General features: G+C 55.2%; 1 protein-coding gene and 1 long non-coding RNA gene across 2 annotated transcripts in view; one reads left to right on the top strand and one right to left on the bottom strand.

Moving 5' to 3' along the window:
* The window catches only part of LOC142246682 (uncharacterized), a 451,192-nt gene that overhangs the window by 131,673 nt on the left and 294,107 nt on the right, over window positions 1–25,412 (bottom strand). The gene's annotated exons all lie outside the window — the stretch shown is intronic.
* The window catches only part of LOC142245365 (uncharacterized), a 94,550-nt gene continuing 69,804 nt past the window's right edge, over window positions 667–25,412 (top strand). The window contains exon 1 of the long non-coding RNA XR_012724766.1: window positions 667–868. This is a non-coding gene — a long non-coding RNA (uncharacterized LOC142245365). The remainder of the gene's footprint in view (window positions 869–25,412) is intronic.

Consider the following 25,412-nt stretch of genomic DNA (forward strand, 5'->3'; position numbering starts at 1 on the left):
AACAATCAGCGCTGTGTGCAATTATTTATATTGTAAAAAATAATAATAAAATGTAAGTTATAATAATAATGAAAATAAAAATTTGCCCTTTGGAAAAAAATAATAAATATAACAGTGTGAGCATAAATAAATAAAAACATGAAATCATTCCAATTATAAATCTGATTCCAGCCCCCGCTGTAGAAACTGAACTGTGCTGTATGGAGAAAAGATCACAGAGATCATCAAAAAATCCACTCTGATCTAGCCACCTCACTGGTGAAGCAGCGAGAACGGAGTGGATAAAATGAGGTGACCAAAAACATGTGACTACAGCAAGGCCTCAAGAAATCAACTCTGATCTAGTCACTTCAGTACTGAGCCGGCTAGATCAGAGTGGAAAAAATGAGGACCACAAAAAACCCACTCTGATCTAGACACTTCAGTAGTGAGCCGGCTACATCAGAGTGGAAAAAATGAGGCCTCCAAAAATCAACTCCGATATAGCCGGCTCACTACTGAAGCAGCTAGATCAGAGGAGCACAAAAAATCAACTCTGATCTAGACGCAACCAAAGTGGCACGGTAGAGGCTAGATCGGAGTTGATTTTTTGAGGGGGAGGAGTGATTTCATGAAATCATGATGTCACCGGAAGGGGCGGGGCCTCCTCAGTGTCGTGCAGATCTGTGGGCGGGAAGCGGCAGTGCCCGGGCTCCTCAGTGCAGAGCGGACGGATCCTGACCCTGAGGTGGAGAATATTCATCTTTTCCTCATTAGTTATTGCTCTGAGGTCTCAGCCTGGATGTTGGGGGCACAGAGCAGTGTCTCCTGTATATGTCACAGGGAATGTTCTGAAGCTGCAGCACGGGGCTGTGGAGGCTTCCATAAGGTAAGTGGCTTATGAAGGGGGGTTACACGGAGCAGGGGGTAATGCTGTGGAGGTTTCATAAGGAATGTGGGGGTTACTCTAGGCAGGAGGCGACGCTGCATGTTTGGGGGGCTTGCAGGAGGCAATGTGGAACGTTTAGGGCGGCTCGCACTTGCCACGGAGCGACTGCATGTTTGGGGTGGACTCGCACTGGACAGGGGGTGAAGCTGCACGTTTGGGGGGGGGGGGGCTGGCACTGGGCAGTGAGCGACGCTGCACGTTTGGGGGGGGGGGGGCTGGCACTGGGCAGTGAGCGATGCTGCACGTTTGGGGGGGGCTGGCACTGGGCAGTGAGCGACGCTGCACGTTTGGGGGGGCTGGCACTGGGCAGTGAGCGACGCTGCACGTTTGGGGGGGGGCTGGCACTGGGCAGTGAGCGACGCTGCACGTTTGGGGGGGGGGGGGGCTGGCACTGGGCAGTGAGCGACGCTGCACGTTTGGGGGGGGGGGCTGGCACTGGGCAGTGAGCGACGCTGAACGTTTTGGGGGGGGCTGGCACTGGGCAGTGAGCGACGCTGCACGTTTTGGGGGGGGGGGGCTGGCACTGGGCAGTGAGCGACGCTGCACGTTTGGGGGGGGCTGGCACTGGGCAGTGAGCGACGCTGCACGTTTGGGGGGGCTGGCAGGGGGCGACGCTGCACGTTTGGGGGGGCTGGCAGGGGGCGACGCTGCACGTTTGGGGGGGCTGGCAGGGGGCGACGCTGCACGTTTGGGGGGGGGCTGGCAGGGGGCGACGCTGCACGTTTGGGGGGGGGCTGGCAGGGGGCGACGCTGCACGTTTGGGGGGGGGGGCTGGCAGGGGGCGACGCTGCACGTTTGGGGGGGGGGGCTGGCAGGGGGCGACGCTGCACGTTTTGGGGGGGGGGCTGGCAGGGGGCGACGCTGCACGTTTTGGGGGGGGCTGGCAGGGGGCGATGCTGCACGTTTGGGGGGGCTGGCAGGGGGCGACGCTGCACGTTTGGGGGGGCTGGCAGGGGGCGACGCTGCACGTTTGGGGGGGGGCTGGCAGGGGGCGACGCTGCACGTTTGGGGGGGGGGCTGGCAGGGGGCGACGCTGCACGTTTGGGGGGGGGGGCTGGCAGGGGGGCGACGCTGCACGTTTTGGGGGGGGGGGGCTGGCAGGGGGCGACGCTGCACGTTTTGGGGGGGGCTGGCAGGGGGCGATGCTGCACGTTTGGGGGGGGCTGGCAGGGGGCGACGCTGCACGTTTGGGGGGGCTGGCACTGGGCAGGGGGCGACGCTGCACGTTTGGGGGGGGCTGGCAGGGGGCAACGCTGCACGTTTGGGGGGGGCTAGCACTGGGCAGGGGGCGACGCTGCACGTTTGGGGGGGGGCTAGCACTGGGCAGGGGGCGACGCTGCACGTTTGGGGGGGCTGGCACTGTGCAGTGAGCGACGCTGCACGTTTGGGGGGGCTGGCACTGTGCAGTGAGCGACGCTGTACGTTTCGGGGGGGGGCTGGCACTTGGCATTGAGCGACGCTGCACTTTTGGGGGTGGCTGGCACTTGGCATTGAGCGACGCTGCACGTTTGGGGGGGGGGGGGGGGGCTGGCACTGGGCAGGGGGCGACGCTGCACGCTTGGGGGGGCTCGCAGGGGGTGACATGTTTGGTGGGAACTTGCACTGGGCAGGGTGTGACGCTGCACGCTTGGGGGGGCTCGCGCAGGGGGTGACGCTGCACGTTTGGGGGGGCTCGCACTGGCCGGGGGGCGACGTTGCACGTTTGTGGGGCTCTCACTGGCCAGGGGGTGCCCTGCACGTTTGGGGGGGCTCGCACTGGCCAGGGGGTGCCCTGCACGTTTGGGGGGCTCGCAGTGGCCAGGGGGTGCCATTGCATGTTTGGGGGGCTCGCAGTGGCCAGGGGGTGCCCTTGCATGTTTGGGGGGCTCGCAGTGGCCAGGGGGTGCCCTTGCATGTTTGGGGGGCTCGCAGTGGCCAGGGGGTGACGCTGCATGTTTGGGGGGCTCGCAGTGGCCAGGGGGTGACGCTGCATGTTTGGGGGGCTCGCAGTGGCCAGGGGGTGACGCTGCATGTTTGGGGGACTCGCAGTGGCCAGGGGGTGCCCTTGCATGTTTGGGGGGCTCGCAGTGGCCAGGGGGTGACGCTGCATGTTTGGGGGGCTCGCAGTGGCCAAGGGGTGACGCTGCATGTTTGGGGGGCTCGCAGTGGCCAGGGGGTGACGCTGCATGTTTGGGGGGCTCGCAGTGGCCAGGGGGTGACGCTGCATGTTTGGGGGGCTCGCAGTGGCCAGGAGGTGACGCTGCATGTTTGGGGGGCTCGCAGTGGCCAGGGGGTGACGCTGCATGTTTGGGGGGCTCGCAGTGGCCAGGGGGTGACGCTGCATGTTTGGGGGGTTCGCAGTGACCCGGGGGTGACGCTGCATGTTTAAGGGGGGGCTCGCGGAGGGCGACGCTGCACGTTTGGGGGGCTCTTGCTGGGCAGTGGTGCGTGTTGTTGTGGGCTCTCGCGGGGCGGTGGTGCGTGTTGTGGGGGCTCTCGCGGGGCGGTGGTGCGTGTTGAGGGCTCTCGCGGGGCGGTGGTGCGTGTTGTGGGGGCTCTCGCGGGGCGGTGGTGCGTGTTGTGGGGGCTCTCGCGGGGCGGTGGTGCGTGTTGTGGGGGCTCTCGCGGGGCGGTGGTGCGTGTTGTGGGGGCTCTCGCGGGGCCTCTCTCCCTGCGAGCTCCCCCCGACGTGCAGCCCCTCTCTCCCTGCGAGCTCCCCCCCGACGTGCAGCCCCTTTCTCCCTGCGAGCTCCCCCTGACGTGCAGCCTCTCTCTCCCTGCGAGGGACGCTGCGGGGGCTCGCTGGGCAGCGGGGTGCGTTGGGGGGGGCCGGCACTGGGCAGGGGGTGACGCTGCACGTTGTGAGGGGGGGCCGGCACTGGGCAGGGGGGTGACGCTGCACGTTTAATGTGGGCTCGCACTGGGCAGGGGGCGAAGGGGGGCCCTGTGTGTGTGTGCGCGTGCGGGGCCTGTGTGTGTGTGCGCGCGTGCGGTGGAGTCCCTGTGTGTGTGGGCCGTGTGTGTGTGTGTGTGGGCCGTGTGTGTGTGTGTGTGTGGGCCGTGTGTGTGTGTGTGTGTGTGTGGGCCGTGTGTGTGTGTGTGTGTGTGTGGGCCGTGTGTGTGTGTGTGTGTGGGCCGTGTGTGTGTGTGTGGGCCGTGTGTGTGTGTGTGTGTGTGTGTGTGTGGGCCGTGTGTGTGTGTGTGTGTGGGCCGTGTGTGTGTGTGTGTGTGTGGGCCGTGTGTGTGTGGGCCGTGTGGGCCGTGTGTGTGTGTGTGTGTGGGCCGTGTGTGTGTGTGTGGGCCGTGTGTGTGTGTGTGGGCCGTGTGTGTGTGTGTGGGCCGTGTGTGTGTGTGTGGGCCGTGTGTGTGTGTGTGTGTGGGCCGTGTGTGTGTGTGTGGGCCGTGTGTGTGTGTGTGGGCCGTGTGTGTGTGTGTGTGGGCCGTGTGTGTGTGTGTGGGCCGTGTGTGTGTGTGTGTGGGCCGTGTGTGTGTGTGTGGGCCGTGTGTGTGTGTGTGTGGGCCGTGTGTGTGTGTGTGTGGGCCGTGTGTGTGTGTGTGGGCCGTGTGTGTGTGTGTGTGTGGGCCGTGTGTGTGTGTGGGCCGTGTGTGTGTGTGTGTGGGCCGTGTGTGTGTGTGGGCCGTGTGTGTGTGTGGGCCGTGTGTGTGTGTGGGCCGTGTGTGTGTGTGGGCCGTGTGTGTGTGTGGGCCGTGTGTGTGTGTGGGCCGTGTGTGTGTGTGTGTGTGTGTGTGTGGGCCGTGTGTGTGTGTGTGTGTGTGTGTGTGTGTGTGTGTGTGTGTGTGTGGGCCGTGTGTGTGTGTGTGTGTGTGTGTGGGCCGTGTGTGTGTGTGTGGGCCGTGTGTGTGTGTGTGGGCCGTGTGTGTGTGTGTGGGCCGTGTGTGTGTGTGTGGGCCGTGTGTGTGTGTGTGGGCCGTGTGTGTGTGTGTGTGTGGGCCGTGTGTGTGTGTGTGGGCCGTGTGTGTGTGTGTGGGCCGTGTGTGTGTGTGTGTGGGCCGTGTGTGTGTGTGTGGGCCGTGTGTGTGTGTGTGGGCCGTGTGTGTGTGTGGGCCGTGTGTGTGTGTGTGTGTGTGTGTGTGGGCCGTGTGTGTGGGTGTGTGTGTGTGTGTGTGTGGGCCGTGTGTGTGTGTGTGTGGGCCGTGTGTGTGTGTGGGCCGTGTGTGTGTGTGTGTGTGTGTGTGTGTGTGTGTGTGTGTGTGTGGGCCGTGTGTGTGGGCCGTGTGTGTGTGTGTGTGGGCCGTGTGTGTGTGTGGGCCGTGTGTGTGTGTGGGCCGTGTGTGTGTGTGTGTGTGTGTGTGTGTGTGTGTGTGTGTGTGTGTGTGTGTGTGTGTGGGCCGTGTGTGTGTGTGGGCCGTGTGTGTGTGTGGGCCGTGTGTGTGTGTGTGTGGGCCGTGTGTGTGTGTGTGTGGGCCGTGTGTGTGTGTGTGTGGGCCGTGTGTGTGTGTGTGTGGGCCGTGTGTGTGTGTGTGGGCCGTGTGTGTGTGTGTGGGCCGTGTGTGTGGGCCGTGTGTGTGTGTGTGTGTGTGTGTGTGTGTGTGTGTGTGTGTGTGTGTGTGTGTGTGTGTGTGTGTGTGTGGGCCGTGTGTGTGTGTGTGTGTGGGCCGTGTGTGTGTGTGGGCCGTGTGTGTGTGTGTGTGTGGGCCGTGTGTGTGTGTGTGGGCCGTGTGTGTGTGTGTGGGCCGTGTGTGTGTGTGTGGGCCGTGTGTGTGTGTGTGGGCCGTGTGTGTGTGTGGGCCGTGTGTGTGTGTGGGGGCCGTGTGTGTGTGTGTGTGTGGGCCGTGTGTGGGCCGTGTGTGTGTGTGTGGGGGCCGTGTGTGTGTGTGTGTGTGTGGGCCGTGTGTGTGTGTGTGTGTGTGTGTGTGTGGGCCGTGTGTGTGTGTGTGTGGGCCGTGGGTGTGTGTGTGTGTGGGCCGTGGGTGTGTGTGTGTGTGGGCCGTGGGTGTGTGTGTGTGTGGGCCGTGTGTGTGTGTGTGTGTGTGGGCCGTGTGTGTGTGTGTGTGGGCCGTGTGTGTGTGTGTGTGGGCCGTGTGTGTGTGTGTGTGTGTGGGCCGTGTGTGTGTGTGGGCCGTGTGTGTGTGTGTGTGTGTGTGTGTGGGCCGTGTGTGTGTGTGTGTGGGCCGTGTGTGTGTGTGTGTGGGCCGTGTGTGTGTGTGTGTGTGTGTGGGCCGTGTGTGTGTGTGTGGGCCGTGTGTGTGTGTGTGTGGGCCGTGTGTGTGTGTGTGTGTGTGTGTGTGTGTGTGGGCCGTGTGTGTGTGGGCCGTGTGTGTGTGTGGGCCGTGTGTGTGTGTGTGTGTGTGTGTGTGGGCCGTGTGTGTGTGTGTGGGCCGTGTGTGTGTGTGTGGGCCGTGTGTGTGTGTTTGTGGGCCGTGTGTGTGTGTGTGTGTGTGTGTGGGGGCCGTGTGTGTGTGTGTGTGGGGGCCGTGTGTGTGTGTGTGTGGGCCGTGTGTGTGTGTGTGGGCCGTGTGTGTGTGTGTGGGCCGTGTGTGTGTGTGTGGGCCGTGTGTGTGTGTGTGTGGGCCGTGTGTGTGTGTGTGTGGGCCGTGTGTGTGTGTGTGGGCCGTGTGTGTGTGTGTGGGCCGTGTGTGTGTGTGTGGGCCGTGTGTGTGTGTGTGGGCCGTGTGTGTGTGTGTGTGGGCCGTGTGTGTGTGTGTGGGCCGTGTGTGTGTGTGTGGGCCGTGTGTGTGTGTGTGTGTGTGTGTGTGTGTGTGTGGGCCGTGTGTGTGTGTGGGCCGTGTGTGTGTGTGGGCCGTGTGTGTGTGGGCCGTGTGTGTGTGTGTGTGGGCCGTGTGTGTGTGTGTGTGTGGGCCGTGTGTGTGTGTGTGTGTGGGCCGTGTGTGTGTGTGTGTGTGGGCCGTGTGTGTGTGTGTGTGTGGGCCGTGTGTGTGTGTGTGTGGGGCCGTGTGTGTGTGTGGGCCGTGTGTGTGTGTGGGCCGTGTGTGTGTGTGGGCCGTGTGTGTGTGTGGGCCGTGTGTGTGTGTGGGCCGTGTGTGTGTGTGTGTGGGCCGTGTGTGTGTGGGCCGTGTGTGTGTGTGGGCCGTGTGTGTGTGTGGGCCGTGTGTGTGTGTGGGCCGTGTGTGTGTGTGTGTGTGTGTGTGGGCCGTGTGTGTGTGTGTGGGCCGTGTGTGTGTGTGTGGGCCGTGTGTGTGTGTTTGTGGGCCGTGTGTGTGTGTTTGTGGGCCGTGTGTGTGTGTGTGTGTGGGGGCCGTGTGTGTGTGTGTGGGCCGTGTGTGTGTGTGTGGGCCGTGTGTGTGTGTGTGGGCCGTGTGTGTGTGTGTGGGCCGTGTGTGTGTGTGTGTGTGTGTGTGTGGGCCGTGTGTGTGTGTGGGCCGTGTGTGTGTGGGCCGTGTGTGTGTGTGGGCCGTGTGTGTGTGTGGGCCGTGTGTGTGTGGGCCGTGTGTGTGTGTGTGGGCCGTGTGTGTGTGTGTGTGTGTGGGCCGTGTGTGTGTGTGTGTGGGCCGTGTGTGTGTGTGTGTGGGCCGTGTGTGTGTGTGTGTGTGGGCCGTGTGTGTGTGTGTGTGTGTGTGTGGGCCGTGTGTGTGTGGGCCGTGTGTGTGTGGGCCGTGTGTGTGTGGGCCGTGTGTGTGTGGGCCGTGTGTGTGTGGGCCGTGTGTGTGTGGGCCGTGTGGGCCGTGTGTGTGTGGGCCGTGTGTGTGTGGGCCGTGTGTGTGTGGGCCGTGTGTGTGTGGGCCGTGTGTGTGTGGGCCGTGTGTGTGTGGGCCGTGTGTGTGTGTGTGTGGGCCGTGTGTGTGTGTGTGTGTGGGGCCGTGTGTGTGTGTGTGTGTGGGCCGTGTGTGTGTGTGTGTGTGGGCCGTGTGTGTGTGTGTGTGTGTGGGCCGTGTGTGTGTGTGGGCCGTGTGTGGGCCGTGTGTGTGTGTGTGGGCCGTGTGTGTGTGTGTGTGGGCCGTGTGTGTGTGTGTGTGGGCCGTGTGTGTGTGTGTGTGGGCCGTGTGTGTGTGTGTGTGGGCCGTGTGTGTGTGTGTGTGGGCCGTGTGTGTGTGTGTGGGCCGTGTGTGTGTGTGTGTGGGCCGTGTGTGTGTGGGCCGTGTGTGTGTGTGTGTGGGCCGTGTGTGTGTGTGTGTGGGCCGTGTGTGTGTGTGTGTGGGCCGTGTGTGTGTGTGTGTGGGCCGTGTGTGTGTGTGTGTGGGCCGTGTGTGTGTGTGTGGGCCGTGTGTGTGTGTGTGGGCCGTGTGTGTGTGGGCCGTGTGTGTGTGGGCCGTGTGTGTGTGGGCCGTGTGTGTGTGGGCCGTGTGTGTGTGTGGGCCGTGTGTGTGTGGGCCGTGTGTGTGTGGGCCGTGTGTGTGTGGGCCGTGTGTGTGTGGGCCGTGTGTGTGTGTGGGCCGTGTGTGTGTGTGTGTGGGCCGTGTGTGTGTGTGTGTGTGGGCCGTGTGTGTGTGGGGCCGTGTGTGTGTGGGCCGTGTGTGTGTGTGTGTGTGTGTGTGTGGGCCGTGTGTGTGTGTGTGTGGGCCGTGTGTGTGTGTGTGTGGGCCGTGTGTGTGTGTGTCGGCCGTGTGTGTGTGTGTGTGGGCCGTGTGTGTGTGGGCCGTGTGTGTGTGTGGGCCGTGTGTGTGTGTGTGTGTGTGTGTGTGTGGGCCGTGTGTGTGTGTGTGTGTGTGTGTGTGTGTGTGGGCCGTGTGTGTGTGTGTGTGTGTGTGTGTGTGTGGGCCGTGTGTGTGTGTGTGTGTGCGTGTGTGTGTGTGTGGGCCGTGTGTGTGTGTGTGGGCCGTGTGTGTGTGTGTGTGTGGGCCGTGTGTGTGTGTGTGTGTGGGCCGTGTGTGTGTGTGTGTGGGCCGTGTGTGTGTGTGTGGGCCGTGTGTGTGTGTGTGGGCCGTGTGTGTGTGTGTGGGCCGTGTGTGTGTGTGGGCCGTGTGTGTGTGTGGGCCGTGTGTGTGTGTGTGTGTGTGGGCCGTGTGTGTGTGGGCCGTGTGTGTGTGGGCCGTGTGTGTGTGGGCCGTGTGTGTGTGGGGCCGTGTGTGTGTGTGTGTGTGGGCCGTGTGTGTGTGTGTGTGTGGGCCGTGTGTGTGTGTGTGGGCCGTGTGTGTGTGTGTGTGTGGGCCGTGTGTGTGTGTGTGTGGGCCGTGTGTGTGTGTGTGTGGGCCGTGTGTGTGTGTGTGTGGGCCGTGTGTGTGTGTGTGTGTGGGCCGTGTGTGTGTGTGGGCCGTGTGTGTGTGTGGGCCGTGTGTGTGTGTGTGTGTGTGTGTGTGTGGGCCGTGTGTGTGTGTGTGTGTGTGTGGGCCGTGTGTGTGTGTGTGGGCCGTGTGTGTGGGCCGTGTGTGTGGGCCGTGTGTGTGGGCCGTGTGTGTGGGCCGTGTGTGTGGGCCGTGTGTGTGGGCCGTGTGTGTGTGTGGGCCGTGTGTGTGGGGCCGTGTGTGTGTGGGCCGTGTGTGTGTGTGGGCCGTGTGTGTGTGGGCCGTGTGTGTGTGGGCCGTGTGTGTGTGTGTGTGTGTGGGCCGTGTGTGTGTGTGTGTGTGGGCCGTGTGTGTGTGTGTGTGGGCCGTGTGTGTGTGGGCCGTGTGTGTGTGGGCCGTGTGTGTGTGGGCCGTGTGTGTGTGGGCCGTGTGTGTGTGGGCCGTGTGTGTGGGCCGTGTGTGTGTGGGCCGTGTGTGTGGGCCGTGTGTGTGTGTGTGGGCCGTGTGTGTGTGTGTGGGCCGTGTGTGTGTGTGTGGGCCGTGTGTGGGCCGTGTGTGGGCCGTGTGTGTGTGTGTGGGCCGTGTGTGTGTGTGTGTGTGGGCCGTGTGTGTGTGTGTGTGTGGGCCGTGTGTGTGTGTGTGTGTGGGCCGTGTGTGTGTGTGTGGGCCGTGTGTGTGTGTGTGGGCCGTGTGTGTGTGTGTGTGTGTGTGGGCCGTGTGTGTGTGTGGGCGTGTGTGTGGGCCGTGTGTGTGTGTGTGGGCCGTGTGTGTGTGTGTGGGCCGTGTGTGTGTGTGGGCCGTGTGTGTGTGTGTGGGCCGTGTGTGTGTGTGTGTGTGGGCCGTGTGTGTGTGGGCCGTGTGTGTGTGTGTGTGTGTGTGGGCCGTGTGTGTGTGTGTGTGTGTGTGTGTGGGCCGTGTGTGTGTGTGTGTGTGTGTGTGTGGGCCGTGTGTGTGTGTGTGTGGGCCGTGTGTGTGTGTGTGTGTGGGCCGTGTGTGTGTGTGTGTGTGTGTGTGTGGGCCGTGTGTGTGTGTGTGTGTGTGTGTGTGTGGGCCGTGTGTGTGTGTGGGCCGTGTGTGTGTGTGGGCCGTGTGTGTGTGTGTGTGTGGCCGTGTGTGTGTGGGCCGTGTGTGTGTGTGTGTGTGTGTGTGTGTGTGGGTGGGCCGTGTGGGTGGGCCGTGTGTGTGGGCCGTGTGTGTGTGTGTGTGTGGGCCGTGTGTGTGTGTGTGTGGGCCGTGTGTGTGTGTGTGTGGGCCGTGTGTGTGTGTGGGCCGTGTGTGTGTGTGGGCCGTGTGTGTGTGTGTGTGGGCCGTGTGTGTGTGTGGGCCGTGTGTGTGTGTGTGTGGGCCGTGTGTGTGTGTGGGCCGTGTGTGTGTGTGGGCCGTGTGTGTGTGTGGGCCGTGTGTGTGTGTGTGTGTGGGCCGTGTGTGTGTGTGTGTGGGCCGTGTGTGTGTGTGTGTGGGCCGTGTGTGTGTGTGTGTGTGGGCCGTGTGTGTGTGTGTGTGTGGGCCGTGTGTGTGTGTGTGTGGGCCGTGTGTGTGTGTGTGTGGGCCGTGTGTGTGTGTGTGTGTGGGCCGTGTGTGTGTGTGTGTGTGTGGGCCGTGTGTGTGTGTGGGCCGTGTGTGTGTGTGTGGGCCGTGTGTGTGTGTGTGGGCCGTGTGTGTGTGTGTGGGCCGTGTGTGTGTGTGTGTGTGGGCCGTGTGTGTGTGTGTGTGTGGGCCGTGTGTGTGTGTGTGGGCCGTGTGTGTGTGTGTGGGCCGTGTGTGTGTGTGTGTGTGTGTGTGTGTGTGTGTGTGTGTGGGCCGTGTGTGTGTGTGTGTGGGCCGTGTGTGTGTGGGCCGTGTGTGTGTGTGTGTGTGGGCCGTGTGTGTGTGTGGGCCGTGTGTGTGTGGGCCGTGTGTGTGTGTGTGGGCCGTGTGTGTGTGTGTGGGCCGTGTGTGTGTGTGTGTGTGGGCCGTGTGTGTGTGTGTGTGGGCCGTGTGTGTGTGTGTGTGTGTGTGTGTGTGTGGGCCGTGTGTGTGTGTGTGGGCCGTGTGTGTGTGTGTGTGGGCCGTGTGTGTGTGGGCCGTGTGTGTGTGTGTGTGTGGGCCGTGTGTGTGTGTGTGTGGGCCGTGTGTGTGTGTGTGGGCCGTGTGTGTGTGTGTGTGTGGGCCGTGTGTGTGGGGGTGTGGGCCGTGTGTGTGTGTGGGCCGTGTGTGTGGGCCGTGTGTGTGTGGGGCCGTGTGTGTGTGTGTGGGCCGTGTGTGTGTGTGGGCCGTGTGTGTGTGTGGGCCGTGTGTGTGTGTGGGCCGTGTGTGTGTGTGTGGGCCGTGTGTGTGTGTGTGTGTGTGTGGGCCGTGTGTGTGTGTGGGCCGTGTGTGTGTGTGTGTGGGCCGTGTGTGTGTGTGTGTGGGCCGTGTGTGTGTGTGTGGGCCGTGTGTGTGTGTGTGGGCCGTGTGTGTGTGTGTGTGTGTGGGCCGTGTGTGTGTGTGTGTGTGGGCCGTGTGTGTGTGTGTGTGTGGGCCGTGTGTGTGTGTGTGTGTGGGCCGTGTGTGTGTGTGTGTGTGTGGGCCGTGTGTGTGTGGGCCGTGTGTGTGTGGGCCGTGTGTGTGTGTGTGGGCCGTGTGTGTGTGTGTGGGCCGTGTGTGTGTGTGTGGGCCGTGTGTGTGTGTGTGTGTGTGTGTGTGTGTGTGTGTGTGTGTGTGTGTGGGCCGTGTGTGTGTGTGTGTGTGGGCCGTGTGTGTGTGTGTGTGTGTGTGTGTGTGTGTGTGTGTGTGTGTGTGTGTGTGGGCCGTGTGTGTGTGTGTGTGTGGGCCGTGTGTGTGTGGGCCGTGTGTGTGTGGGCCGTGTGTGTGTGGGCCGTGTGTGTGTGTGTGTGTGGGCCGTGTGTGGGCCGTGTGTGTGTGGGCCGTGTGTGTGTGGGCCGTGTGTGTGTGTGTGTGTGTGGGCCGTGTGTGTGTGTGTGTGGGCCGTGTGTGTGTGTGTGTGTGTGGGCCGTGTGTGTGTGTGTGTGTGGGCCGTGTGTGTGTGTGTGTGTGTGGGCCGTGTGTGTGTGTGGGCCGTGTGTGTGTGTGTGTGTGGGCCGTGTGTGTGTGTGGGCCGTGTGTGTGTGTGTGTGTGTGTGGGCCGTGTGTGTGTGGGCCGTGTGTGTGTGGGCCGTGTGTGTGTGTGTGTGTGTGTGTGTGGGCCGTGTGTGTGTGGGCCGTGTGTGTGTGGGCCGTGTGTGTGTGTGTGTGGGCCGTGTGTGTGTGTGTGTGGGCCGTGTGTGTGTGTGTGTGTGTGTGTGGGCCGTGTGTGTGTGTGTGTGTGGGCCGTGTGTGTGTGTGTGTGTGTGTGTGTGTGTGTGGGCCGTGTGTGTGTGTGTGTGTGGGCCGTGTGTGTGTGTGTGTGTGTGGGCCGTGTGTGTGTGTGTGTGTGTGGGCCGTGTGTGTGTGTGTGTGGGGGCCGTGTGTGTGTGTGTGTGGACCTGTGTAGAGAGAACCTGTATAGCGGTGGGGTGCTGCCATTACCATGTATTGTGGTCAAGAAAGAACATTCATCTTGTCCTTATACTTGAACACAAGCATGTTGTCCCTACTAGTGATGGACAGTCCGGCTCTTTTGGTGATCCGGTTACCATGGCAACGCTCACCAAAAAGAGCCGGCTCATTCGGATCATTCTCGGCTCCTTATTAAATATGTGTTCACCGCAGGTGAACACATATTTAAGATTATAGTGACGCCGCTGAAACCACGCCCACCCGCGACTAAACCCCACTTACAAGGGACCAATTAGATTGCGGAGTGGGCGGGGTTTCGGCGGCAAAAAGAGCCGTTTAGCGATTTTAGTGGCTCACTTTGGTGATCCGGCTCCTGTTGGTCACTGCAGGGAGCCGGATCTTTGTTTTCGGATCGTTCGCGACTGACACATCACTAGTCCCTACATTGCGCTCTGCTCTCAGCAGCTGCCCAGTTAGTGTCCTAGGGAGTCCTTTTTGGTTTATACAGACAGTACCAGAGGCAGCAGCCGCAAAGAAAGACTAGAAGAGAGGGATGCTGGTGTAAGTTATCCACATAGAGGGGATATCCCTGATCCGGCAGTGGGTGCACCAAATCCCACACAATTTTCCCACTCACTCCCCAGACAGGGGAATTGAGTACAGGTGTCTTTCCCTTCATAAACCCTAAATCTCTGGGTGTATTCTGAGGTTCTCTCATACAGCTTGTATAGTTTAATTCCATCTCTGGCCCTACTGCTGGGAAGTAGTGATGGGCAGTCCGGCTCTTTTTGGTGGTCCGGTTACCATGGCAACGCTCACCAAAAAGAGCTGGCTCATTCGGATCATTCTCGGCTCCTTATTAAATGTGTTCACCCCAGGTGAACACATATTTTAGATTTCAGTGACGCTGCTGGAAAGACACCCACCCGCGGCTAAACCCCGCCCACTTACAAGGGACCGATTAGATTGCGGAGTGGGTGGGGTTTAGATGCGGGTGGGCGGGGTTTCAGCGTCGAAGAGCCGTTTAGCGATTTTATTGTCTCACATTGGTGATCCGGCTCCTATCGGTCACTGCAGGGAGCCAGATCTTTGTGTCGGATCGGTCGCGACCGACACATCACCACTGGGAAGGTATTGTCGAAATGTAAGCTTCCCCTTGAAATGTATTGGAGACTCATCTATGCAAATATTCCTTTTTGGGAAATGTACACCTCAACAAATTTGCATCAATTTCTCCTCCCAGTCTCCTCCATTCCCCACAGCTCCCCAGGTCCTGGCCTCCTCCGCTCTTCTTGGAGCTGCAGCAGATGCAGTGATCAGGCAGCAGCTTCTTTCTCTGTTGCTGCTGACAGTGCAGAGTGCAGCAGCTGTGATGAGTTCCTCCTCTCAATGTTGTACTATGCAGGGACAGAGATCCTGCTTCATTAGGCTATGTGCGCACCTAACCACTTTTTGTGTGCTGCGTTTTACTGGAGTTTTGTGCGTTTTTGATCACTGCGCTTTTCCAAAGCATTGGATGGGTGGAAAAACGCAGCAAAAGAATTGACATGTCCTTTTTTTTTTTTTTTTTTTTTCTCTCAGCTCAAAAACGCAGCCAAAAACAAAGGCTGTGTGCAGACAGCAAAAATGAAGTCATAGACTTTGCTGGGGAAGCACAACGCATGAAGTTTTGAGCCCAAAAACGCACAGAAATGCACCGAAAAAAAGCGGTAAAAAACGTCTAGTGCGCACATAACCTTACACTGCTCTGTCCCTGCCTGTGCATAGTGCTGCAGTCAGAGGAGAAAGTCATCCCAACTAATGCACTCAGAATACACACAAAGCCCCTCAGTGTTTTTCTGTCTGCACCTCTTATCTACTCTCCCTGTCAGGCCTCCCACTGTTTCTGCCTCCTCTTTTACTTTGAGTTTTGTGATACGGAAGACAGACTTGCTGGTAGGCCAAGTTCACACACTGCGGTTTTTTTTACGCTGTGTTTTTGTGTGTTTTTTTGCTGCAAAAAACGAACAAAAGCGCACCCGCGGCAAAAAACGCATGCGTCACAGCGGCGTTACTAAGCGGCCGCCCAATAGCAGAGGGGCGGAGATGAGCGGCCGGAACATGCCGCGCACCTCCTTCCTTCCTCATTGCCGGTGGACGCAGGTAAGGAGATGTTTGTCGTTCCTGCGGTGTCACACATAGCGATGTGTGATGCCGCAGAAACAAGGAACAACCAGCGGCAAGCACCACCAATGATATGAAAAGGAGCAACGTGTGAACGATCAACGATTTTTGACGTTTTTGCGATCGTTGATCGTCGCTCCTTTTAGGCTGCTTTCACACCTCCGGTTTCTGCAATGCGGCACAATCCGGCACTTTGTAGGAAAATCGCAACCGTTTTTTTTTTGCTGCCGGTTGTTTTTTCTGCATAGACTTTAATTAGTGCTGCATTGTGCCGCAAGGCCTTGCGTTCCATCCGGTTTTTGCTGCATGCGTCAGATTTAGCCGATGCGGCGGCCGGATGGAACGTTGCCTGACACGTTTTTTCATGCGGCAAAAAAAAACCGCATCGCGCCCCATTCGGCCAATGCGACGCATTTTTCAATGCATATCTATGGCGGCCGGATACGGCGCGATGAGGCAAAAACCGCATCCGGCCGCCGCATGCGGTTTTTGCCACTGCGCATGCTCAGTAGCATGCCGCAAGTGGCAAAAACCGGACGGGCCGCGTGTAAAAACTTATGCAAAGGATGCGGTGTTTTCACCACATCCGTTGCATAGCTTGCACAGCCGGATTAAGCTGCACAGCTCAAGCCGGATGTGTGAAAGCAGCCTTAGTCACACACAACGATATCGCTAACGGCGCCGGATGTGCGTCACGAACAACGTGACCCCGATGATATATCATTAGCGATATCGTTGTGTATAAAGTACCCTTTAATGCATCTCCAAGAGGAGGAGATCGCAGGAGAACTTTGCTAAACAGAGAGGCATACTGGATTTCGATGATGGAGACTTCTATTCCTGGTGGACTGAATAAATGCACAGATTTAATTATGCTTTACTGAGAAAAAAAAGAGATTGGAATTTTCTGTCTGAAATTTATTGATGTGCATTGGAATTAATTTACCTGTATTTTTCCCTGCACTTACAATTGGGAACATATATATATATATATGTGTGTGTGGGGGGGTGTCTTTCTACGAGTTAGAGCAGGGGTCTCAAGCTCGGCTGGGTGTACGGGCCGCACAGAGGAAAAAAAATAATTTGGGGGGCCGCATTCTTTGCTGGTCAAAGTGACATTTTTATTGGTACCATATATTTTTTTTCACACCTTTTGGATCACTGAATTTGAACATTTTCACTTGTTTATTATAACAAATGTGCAAATACTTTGTTTAAATATACCGTATATAAAAAAATGTTGATGGTAAAGAATAAATGTCATGCATTATTTTGAGTTTTTTTTTTAAATTTTATCCCTTTCTTGTAACTAATAGTGTTTCTCATCCTTGTCCCCTTGTAGTAATGTCCCTATCCTGTAGTACTATGCACATCCTAGTCCCCATCCAATAGTAGTGTCCCCATCCTTTAATAATGTCCCCATCCTTTAATAATGTCCCCATCCCTTAGTAATGTCCCTATCCCATAGTAATGTACCAACCTTGTCCCCATCCTATAGTAATGTCCCCAGCCTTGTCCCCATCCTATAGTAATGTCCCCATCCTATAGTAATGTCCCCAGCCTTGTCCCCATCCTATAGTAATGTCCCCATCCTATAGTAATGTGCCCATCCTTGTCCCCATCCTATAGTAATGTCCCCATCCTATAGTAATGTGCCCATCCTTGTAATGTCCCCATCCTTTAGTAATGTCCCCAGATTTGTCCCCATTCTATAGTAATGTGGTGGTGGATCGGATGCAGTGACAGCTGCGGCGGCTGAAGGGGGGGTTGGGTGGGGGCAGTGGCGCTATAACTTACCGATCGCTCTCCAGTCCTCAGCTTCCATAGACGCCGGAGTAAAGCTGAGGTGGCGGTCTCCGGCCCCAGATCCACAGTGATTGGAGAGATCGGTCACAATGCCAGTCTCTCCAATCAGAGCTGGGGGCGGGTGAAACAGAGGTCACCCAGCTCCAGCCAATGATCAGTGCTATAGCTGCACTGATCATGGCTGGATTTCAATGTTTAAGCCATTTTCAATGGCTTAAACATTACAGTGGCTGTGATTGGCTGACAAACGCCGCTCAGCCAATCACAGACTCCCTATGTCCGGGGAGGAGACACCACCCCTACTGAGGTCCCCTCCTCCCTGAATCTAAGGTATTTGCAAAGCGATTGCAGTCTCTGGGGCCACGATTTCGCCATGACATACTGGGTACGTCATGGGTCCTTAAGTACCAGGGAGCCATGATGTACCCAGTACGTCATAGGTCGCTAAGGGGTTAATGTGCCTGCCTTCACACACACACACACACACACACACACACACACACACACACACACACAACAAAAACCACCATTCTTCTCGCCTGTCCTGCGTTTCCTCGGCTCCTCATCTTTGCTTCTTCCTGTATGCAGGCCCGTGCCTCCATTGACTATCGTGGCCGGTGCAGAGGTAGTATCCACTGTCAGCGATTTATGTCAGATGAATGTTTTGCCGGCGCTGCACGTGCAGGGTCAAGCTCTCTGTGCACAGCGTTTCCAATGCAGCTTTAGAGGAATAGTTGTGCACAGAGTGCTGGACTCTGAGAACGCAGCGCCGGCAAACCATTAATCTGACATAAATCTCTGACAGTGGCTGCGGCCCCTGCACCTGCCGCGATAGTCAACAGGGGCAGGGGCTTGGGGGCCGCACAAAGCAGCCTGAGTGGCCGCATGCAGCCCGCGTGTTTGAGACCTCTGGGTTACAGTATATAAGAATCTTGTAGATGTTTATGTAGTTGGTTAGAAATAAATTGAGTCGTCCGTGGATGAGTTATAGACTTTGAAACCTTTTATACACAGGCCAGGTTTTTCGGGGCAGGTGTTACATGGCCAAGTGGTGTCCTTTCTTATCCCCCTTCTGTGAGACACTCTGCACCTTTTTGCGACCTCCCCCTTTCTTTCCAGATTGGGGGCCTCACCTGGAGAAGGTGCCCTGGTACTATACAGGCGCTGTCAGTTCCTGAATTCCTGGGGCCCGTTCCTTCCTGGCTTCCTGTGCTGCCAGCCATTCTCTTCAGTAAAGGACATATATTTAATGTGATATGTTTCTTCCATTTATTCTATAGGAGATGGTATAGTGCACAGGATTTCTTGTACTTTGCTGCCATCTACTGGCCACTGTTATAGTTTTCATGTATTGTATTGCGATTTTCCCATATTGCCTCTCTCTCTGTAACTCCTCCTACCCTGTTTCCCCGAAAATAAGACACTGTCTTATATTTTTTTTTGCCCTGAAAAAAGCACTATGTCTTATTTTCAGGGGGTGTCTTATTCTCGAGGAGACATGGTTGGGGGTAAGTTTACCCCCCACAAAAAGCAGACCCCCCCCCCCCCATCCCAGGATCGTCATACTTACCAGCCCAGGGCGTCTGTATGGCTCCCAGATCCTTCTGTGATCTCCCATCCGTTACGCTGCACGCCTCCCCTGCGTCTGGCCGACATCAGATCACACACACACACATCAGATCTCACACTCACACACACACACACACACACACACACACACACACACACACACTTCTCCCTGTGATCTCCCTGCAGCTGTGCTCCCCTGCGTCTAGCTGACATCAGATCTCACACACACATCAGATCTCACACACACACACACACACACACATCAGATTACACTCACACACACACCCACCCCACTTCTTCCCACCCACCCCACGATCCCAGCAGCTGTGCTGCACGCCGTGCTCCTCTGCCTCCTGCCGACACTCACAGATCCGATCGCATACACTCACACACAGTAACACATCAGACAGTATACACGCACACATCTGATCGCATACACTCACACACAGTAACACATCAGACAGTATACACGCACACATCTGATCGCATACACTCACACCCCACTTCTCCCTGTGCCCACCGGTGGGCGGTCCCAGCAGCTGTGCTGCACGCAGTGCTCCTCTGCCGACACTCACACACACGCACACATCCGATCGCATACACTCACACATCCGATCGCATACACACACACACACACACACACACACACACACACTGACGATATCGCACATACGCGCTCACACACTCACAACATCCGGACATACCAAATGCTTCCGGCCATGTGATCCTCCGGCAGGTCCTGGAAGGTCACTGCACAGTATCGCCGCCGAGAAGCAAGCGATATCGTCGGATGTTGTGAGTGTGTGGATGCGATCTGATGTGTGTGTGTGTGTTCCGCCGCTGCAGGACCTTGATGCGCTCACCTGCTCCCGGTCGGCGTCTGGTAAGTATGATCGGGGGTCTTCTTTCTCCTGTCTTCTCTATTCTGGGGGTCTCCGCTGCCTATAATGAAGTGTCCTGCAGTGTCTTTAACTCTTTCACCGCTGCATGACACTTCATTATTGACCGCAGCTATGTCTTATTTTCTGGGGATGTCTTATATTAAAGCATCCCTGAAAACTCCTGCTACGTCTTATTTTCGGGGAAACACGGTATCTTCTCACATTCTGTCTGTCTGGTCAGTGCTATCTTGGCTGCTCGTGCGTCAGGACTAAGGAGAGGATTCTCCTGTCACCTGCATCCTCCATCTTGTATCCCTCATCCATCCTCCATCCTTATTGACTTCCTACCTCATCACACCAAGGTATTGTGAATATATAAGTTGCAGTACAACCCCTGCATCGTCCTTCCTGGATTTACCTCATGCTGGTCAGGCATGAGAGGGAAGGACAGCGAGTAACCTATCTGACATTTCTTGCACAGGGATTCAGGCTCATATTCCTCAGACACATCTCACTCAGGTGCGTCGGTGGCAGGAAACTTCCAATAATAGTCATTGATCACCCCTTCCTTAGACTGAAGGAATGTGCCAGTCTGGCCTGCACACCGTGATATCATTTAAGCATTATACATTCTTTTTTGTGCGATGGGCACGGCCGGCTTTTCGTACCACACCTTAGCTTTGCGCATGGCTCTGTAGAGCTGGAGGACTTGATCAGAGAAATGAACTCCCCCCATGTTCTTATTGTTCCCCAGGACACATTCTGGTGTGTGGACCTGTGTAGAGAGAACCTGTACAGCGGTGGGGTGCTGCCATTACCATGTATTGTGGTCAAGAAAGAACATTCATCTTGTCCTTATACTTGAACACAAGCATGTTGTCCCTACTAGTGATGGGCAGTCCGGCTCTTTTGGTGATCCGGTTACCATGGCAATGCTCACCAAAAAGAGAGGGCTCATTCGGATCGTTCTCTGCTCCTTATTAAATATGTGTTCACCCCAGGTGAACACATATTTAAGATTATAGTGACGCCGCTGAAACCACGCCCACCCGCGGCTAAACCCCACTTACAAGGGACCAATTAGATCGCGGAGTGGGTGGGGTTTTGGCAGCGAAAAGAGACGTTTAGCGATTTTAGTGGCTCACTTTGGTGATCCAGCTCCTGTCGGTCACTGCAGGGAGCCGGATCTTTGTGTCGGATCGTCCGCGACTGACACATCACTAGTCCCTACATTGCGCTCTGCTCTCAGCAGCTGCCCAGTTAGTGTCCTAGGGAGTTCTTTCTGGTTTATACAGACAGTACTGGAGGCAGCAGCAGCAAAGAAAGACTAGAAGAGAGGGATGCTGGTGTAAGTTATCCACATAGAGGGGATATCCCTGATCCGACAGTGGGTGCACCAAATCCGACACAATTTTCCCACTCACTCCCCAGATAGGGAGGCATTCATGGAATTGAGTACAGGTGTCTTTCCCTTCATAAACCCTAAATCTCTAGGTGTATTCTGAGGTTCTCTCATACAGCTTGTATAGTTTAATTCCATCTCTGGCCCTACTGTTGGGAAGTAGTGATGGGCATTCCGGCTTTTTTTGGTGATCTGGTTCCCATGGCTCCGCTCACCAAAAAGAGCCGGATCTTTTCCATCGTTCTCAGCTCCTTATTAAATGTGTTCACCCCAGGTGTACCTGGCTGGGAACCAAAAATATAGGGAAGCCCTTTTTTTTTTTTTTTTTTAATTATTTCATGAATTTCATGAAATAATTAAAAAAAAACAAAAACTGACGTGGACTTCGCCCAATTTTTGAGTTCAGCCAGGTACAACTAGGCAGCTGGGGATTGGAATCCGCAGTAGGGAGTGCCCAAGTTTTCTGGGCACCCCCACTGCGAATTGCAGTCCGCAGACATCCCAGAAAATGGCGCTTTCATAGAAGTGCCATCTTCTGGCGCTGTATCCAACTCTTCTAGCTGCCCTGATGCCGGGTGGCTTGTTGGGTAATGATGGAATTAGGGCTAGCTGTATATTATCAGCTGGCCCTAAGACCGAAATTCATGGTGTCACGCCAATATTGGACATGGCCACCATGATTTTCTAGTAAAAATGAAAAAAAAACACAACACACAAAAAAATATTTTTATTAGACATAAAACACACCACAATTAGTGACTCCATCTTTATTGATATAAAGAACCCCCCCTCCGCAGTAATCCTGGGTCAAGGGTCCCGCGCCGTCCAATCTGGATCCAATATCATGTGATGTTTTTTTCTGGAAGGCAAAGCGATCAGATGTGATTCACGTCCTTGAACCTGACACATCATCACACATCAGCTGATTATATAAAAGCCGTTTATAGAATCAGCGGATGCATCAGTGCAAAAAAAAACCAACTCACTTATGTGCTGATTACCAGCAGCTCCTGGAGCGATCGGACGGGAGTCTGATCCCGTCCGATCGCTGCAGGAGCTGCCGGTAATCAGATGATGAAGTCTCCTGACGGCATCAGCAGATAGGTTAAGCCGGCCGGGCGCTAAAAAGCCGGCGTCACCGTGAGACTTACGATCAGCTGATGCGTCAGGTGCAGCATCAGGTGATCACCGCCAGGTCCTGCAGCTATCGGACGTCCAGCCCGGGAGACTGCACACAGCCGGAGCAGGGGTGGCGGTACCGGGAGAGGAGCTGGGAGCGGACATGTCGGGAATCTGCAGACAGGTGAGTATGACTTTTTTTTTTGTACTGTTCACTCTTGATTTCGCAGCTGCTTCCACCTCCCGCCCGGACATGGCGCCGCACGAGAGCGGACATGGCGCCCTTCGGGAGGTGGAAGCAGCGGTGGCGGTACCGTGAGGATTCACGCTCCTGTGTTTACCAACAGAAGAAATCCTCTTTCTGTACATGTCACTTTACTACCCACCATTTGCGTTTATAGCTGCATTTTTAGTCATAGAAACGCACTAAAATGCAGCTATATTTGCAATTTGTGTTTTTCATTGTGTTTTTGAACATCTCGTTGAACTCAATGGGTGGAAAACTCAGTGAAAAACGCAAAAATAATTGACATGCTGCGTTATTGTGTGAACCACAAAAATGCAGCTAAAAAAAAAGCCGTGTGCAGACAGCAAAAATGAAAACTCATAGACTTTGCTGGGGAAGCAAAGTCATGCAGGTTTCTGAGCAAAAACGCACCCGAAAAACGCGCAAGAACGCCGCGAAAAATGCACTGTGTGAACTTACCCTTAGGGTTTTCCTCACTTTTAAAAAAAAAAAGTGTCCATTAAAAAAAAACAAAAACAAAAAAAACCAACCCACTAACATTGAAATAAACATTACGTTTTTACATACTTTTTCTAACCCCAACTAGGGTTAGGTCGAGGATATTGATTAGGGGTGGAGGGAGACCACCGACCCCATAACTTACTTTAGCTTCCAAGGCTGCACATCAAGCTAAAGTGTATAGCAGCACAGAGATCTGTTGGGTACCTGTACCGCTATACACGCTGCCGACCAATCAGACACCGGCAGCTGTCGTCAACGTGTCTGTGACTGGTGGTGCATGGCATTGAAGTCATGCACCATGATGCGCAAGCCAATGTCAGCTGCTGGCTCCTCCGGCTGTACAAGAGGACGCCGCACTGCAGGAGAGTGGTGAGTAGAATGTCTATTTTATTATGCAGAGACTACACCAGGAAGGGGCCCAGGATGAGGTCAAATATACCCAGATGAAGAACATATATACCAGGATGGGGGACATATATAGCAGGATGGGGACATATATAACAGGATGGGGACACTTAACCAGAATTAGCCCAGGATGGGGGCATTAGTACAGGATGGGGGACATCACTACATAATGGGACGGGGACAACATATATGTCTGGATAGGATTTTGAATAGTACGAGAGCCCATAGATCTAATCAACATGCATGGGGGCATGAAACCCGGGGCAAAATCTTGCACTGGGGCCCATCTTACTCTAGTTACGCCACTGACTATACACACTAGACTAAGGTCAACCACACAGGTATTGGCGGGATTATCTGACAGGTTACTGTGTATTGGGGCCTCGTGACTCTCCCCTGAAAAAATGATAAAGCCCAGTCAGAGACCATGATTTTGGCTATGTACTATAATACTGATGGAATTGCAGCATACAGTACAAGTGGGTGCTTGCTAGTCAGTATGGACAGACTAATTATTGTGAATAAGCATTCCAATAAAACACAGCGTTGTACAGTACAAGTATAGTGGATGGGATTTATAGAATCTCCTGCCCACTGGGCTTTTTTCCGCAGAATGAACTGACGTGTGGCTTTCTGAGCTGCAGTATGTCAATTTATGCTTGTGGAGACGCGAGTGTTCTCAGCGGGAGAAAATAGCGAAAATACATTGCTCCCAGATCCTGATGGTGGGCACGGTCAGCACATTATTGTGCAGAGATCACTCGGGGCTGCGCAAGAGGAGTGACTGCGTCTTGAATGTAGCGTCTCCTGATCGTGTGCACATCCCCTAAATGTTCTCTTAGGTGCCGGAGAATACCTGCCATGTCCTACACACCCGCAACACTCGCTACATCACTGTGCAGGACGTTTTTAATAGAATAATAATGAGCTCTTCAGTAGAATCAATTTGGAAAAAAGATCACAAATACAGAAACAATTCACATGCTGCTGATTTTGAAATCTGCATCACAGGTCAATTTACAAGCTGTAAAAAAAAAAATGTACAGGAGAGTTTAACAATCTCATTTACGTTGCTGGCTTTTTATTCCACCATGGGGGGTCTCTGAGCACAAAAAAAGACATCAAACCCCTTTTCTGTGCAACTAGCAGCAGATTTTGTTGCAGACCTTTCTGCAACGGAAAATCAATTCATCTGACTGGGTTGTTGCACATCTTTCCACATCAACATCACAACCATGCTATTCACCCTGTGGCACATAAAGGTTGTATCTGTTTTTTCATGCATAAAACACTTGTATGTTATTACTTGGTGCTGTTCACGTGTCCGTATTTTTACAGCAGAATGGAGGACATGGGTCAATACAAGTCTATTGGTCTGTGTAAACGCTTCAGGCACACGGATGGCATGGCCGGCTTTACCTACGTGCGAGTGGTGCGGTCGCACAGGGCGTCGGCCGGCAGAGGGGGCGCCCAGGGAGCAGCAATTCACTTTCACTTTGCTGCTCCTTCGGCTTAGTCTGCACCGGATCTACACAGCCTCCAGCAGTTGGTATCCTCCCCTCCTCTGTACCCTGTGCCTGGTCTCCTCCCTCTGCACAGCCTACAGCAGGGGGTGCCCTCACCTTTTCTGGGCTCGGTGTTCTCTCTTCTCCCATCTTTACCAGAGAGAGGGAGGAGGGGCGCCTGCAGCCCCACTGAAATCCTGGAGCCCAGGAAGTGACTGTATATGAGTATACTGTGCTGTGTGTCATATCTGTAATGTATTATATGCTGTCTGTATGTGTTATGTATAACGTGTGTGTGTCCTGTATACTGTGCAATATCTACAGTAGCTATCTGTCTGTCTATACATCCATTCTGACTGTCTGTCTATGTATATCTATTATCTATCCATCTATCTACCATATTTTTCGGACTATAAGACACACCGGACAATAAGACGCACCCTGGTTTTAGAGGAGGAAAATAAAATTTTTAGCAAAAAATGTGGTCATGACACTGTTATGGGGCGAGGATCTACTGCTGACACTATTATGGGGGTAATGTCCCCAAATTCTCTACTAAGTTACCCCATCCTGGTAATGATCCTCCTGCCTTGTATATGATCCCCATCCTTGTATATATATATATACCCCATCCTGCTATATAGCCCCATCCTGCTCATATACCCCATCCTGCTCATATACCCCATCCTGATAAATACCCCCATCCTGATAAATACCCCATCCTGATAAATACCCCTATATCCTGATAAATACCCGCATCCTGCTATATATCCCCATTTTGCTATATACCCCTAGCCTGCTCATATACCCCTATCCTGCTCATAATATACCCCTATCCTGCTCATAATATACCCCTATCCTGCTCATAATATGCCCCCATCTTGCTACAGTTAGGTCCAGAAATATTTGGACAGTGACACAATTTTCGCGAGTTGGGCTCTGCATGCCACCACATTGGATTTGAAATGAAACCTCTACAACAGAATTCAAGTACAGATTGTAACGTTTAATTTGAAGGTTTGAACAAAAATATCTGATAGAAATTGTAGGAATTGTGCACATTTCTTTACAAACACTCCACACATTTTAGGAGGTCAAAAGTAATTGGACAAATAAACCAAACCCAAACAAAATATTTTTATTTTCAATATTTTGTTGCGAATCCTTTGGAGGCAATCACTGCCTTAAGTCTGGAACCCATGGACATCACCAAACGCTGGGTTTCCTCCTTCTTAATGCTTTGCCAGGCCTTTACAGCCGCAGCCTTCAGGTCTTGCTTGTTTGTGGGTCTTTCCGTCTTAAGTCTGGA

The sequence above is a fragment of the Anomaloglossus baeobatrachus genome, chromosome 7 (genome assembly GCF_048569485.1).
Source record: "Anomaloglossus baeobatrachus isolate aAnoBae1 chromosome 7, aAnoBae1.hap1, whole genome shotgun sequence".
NCBI classification, from domain to species: Eukaryota; Metazoa; Chordata; class Amphibia; order Anura; family Aromobatidae; genus Anomaloglossus; species Anomaloglossus baeobatrachus.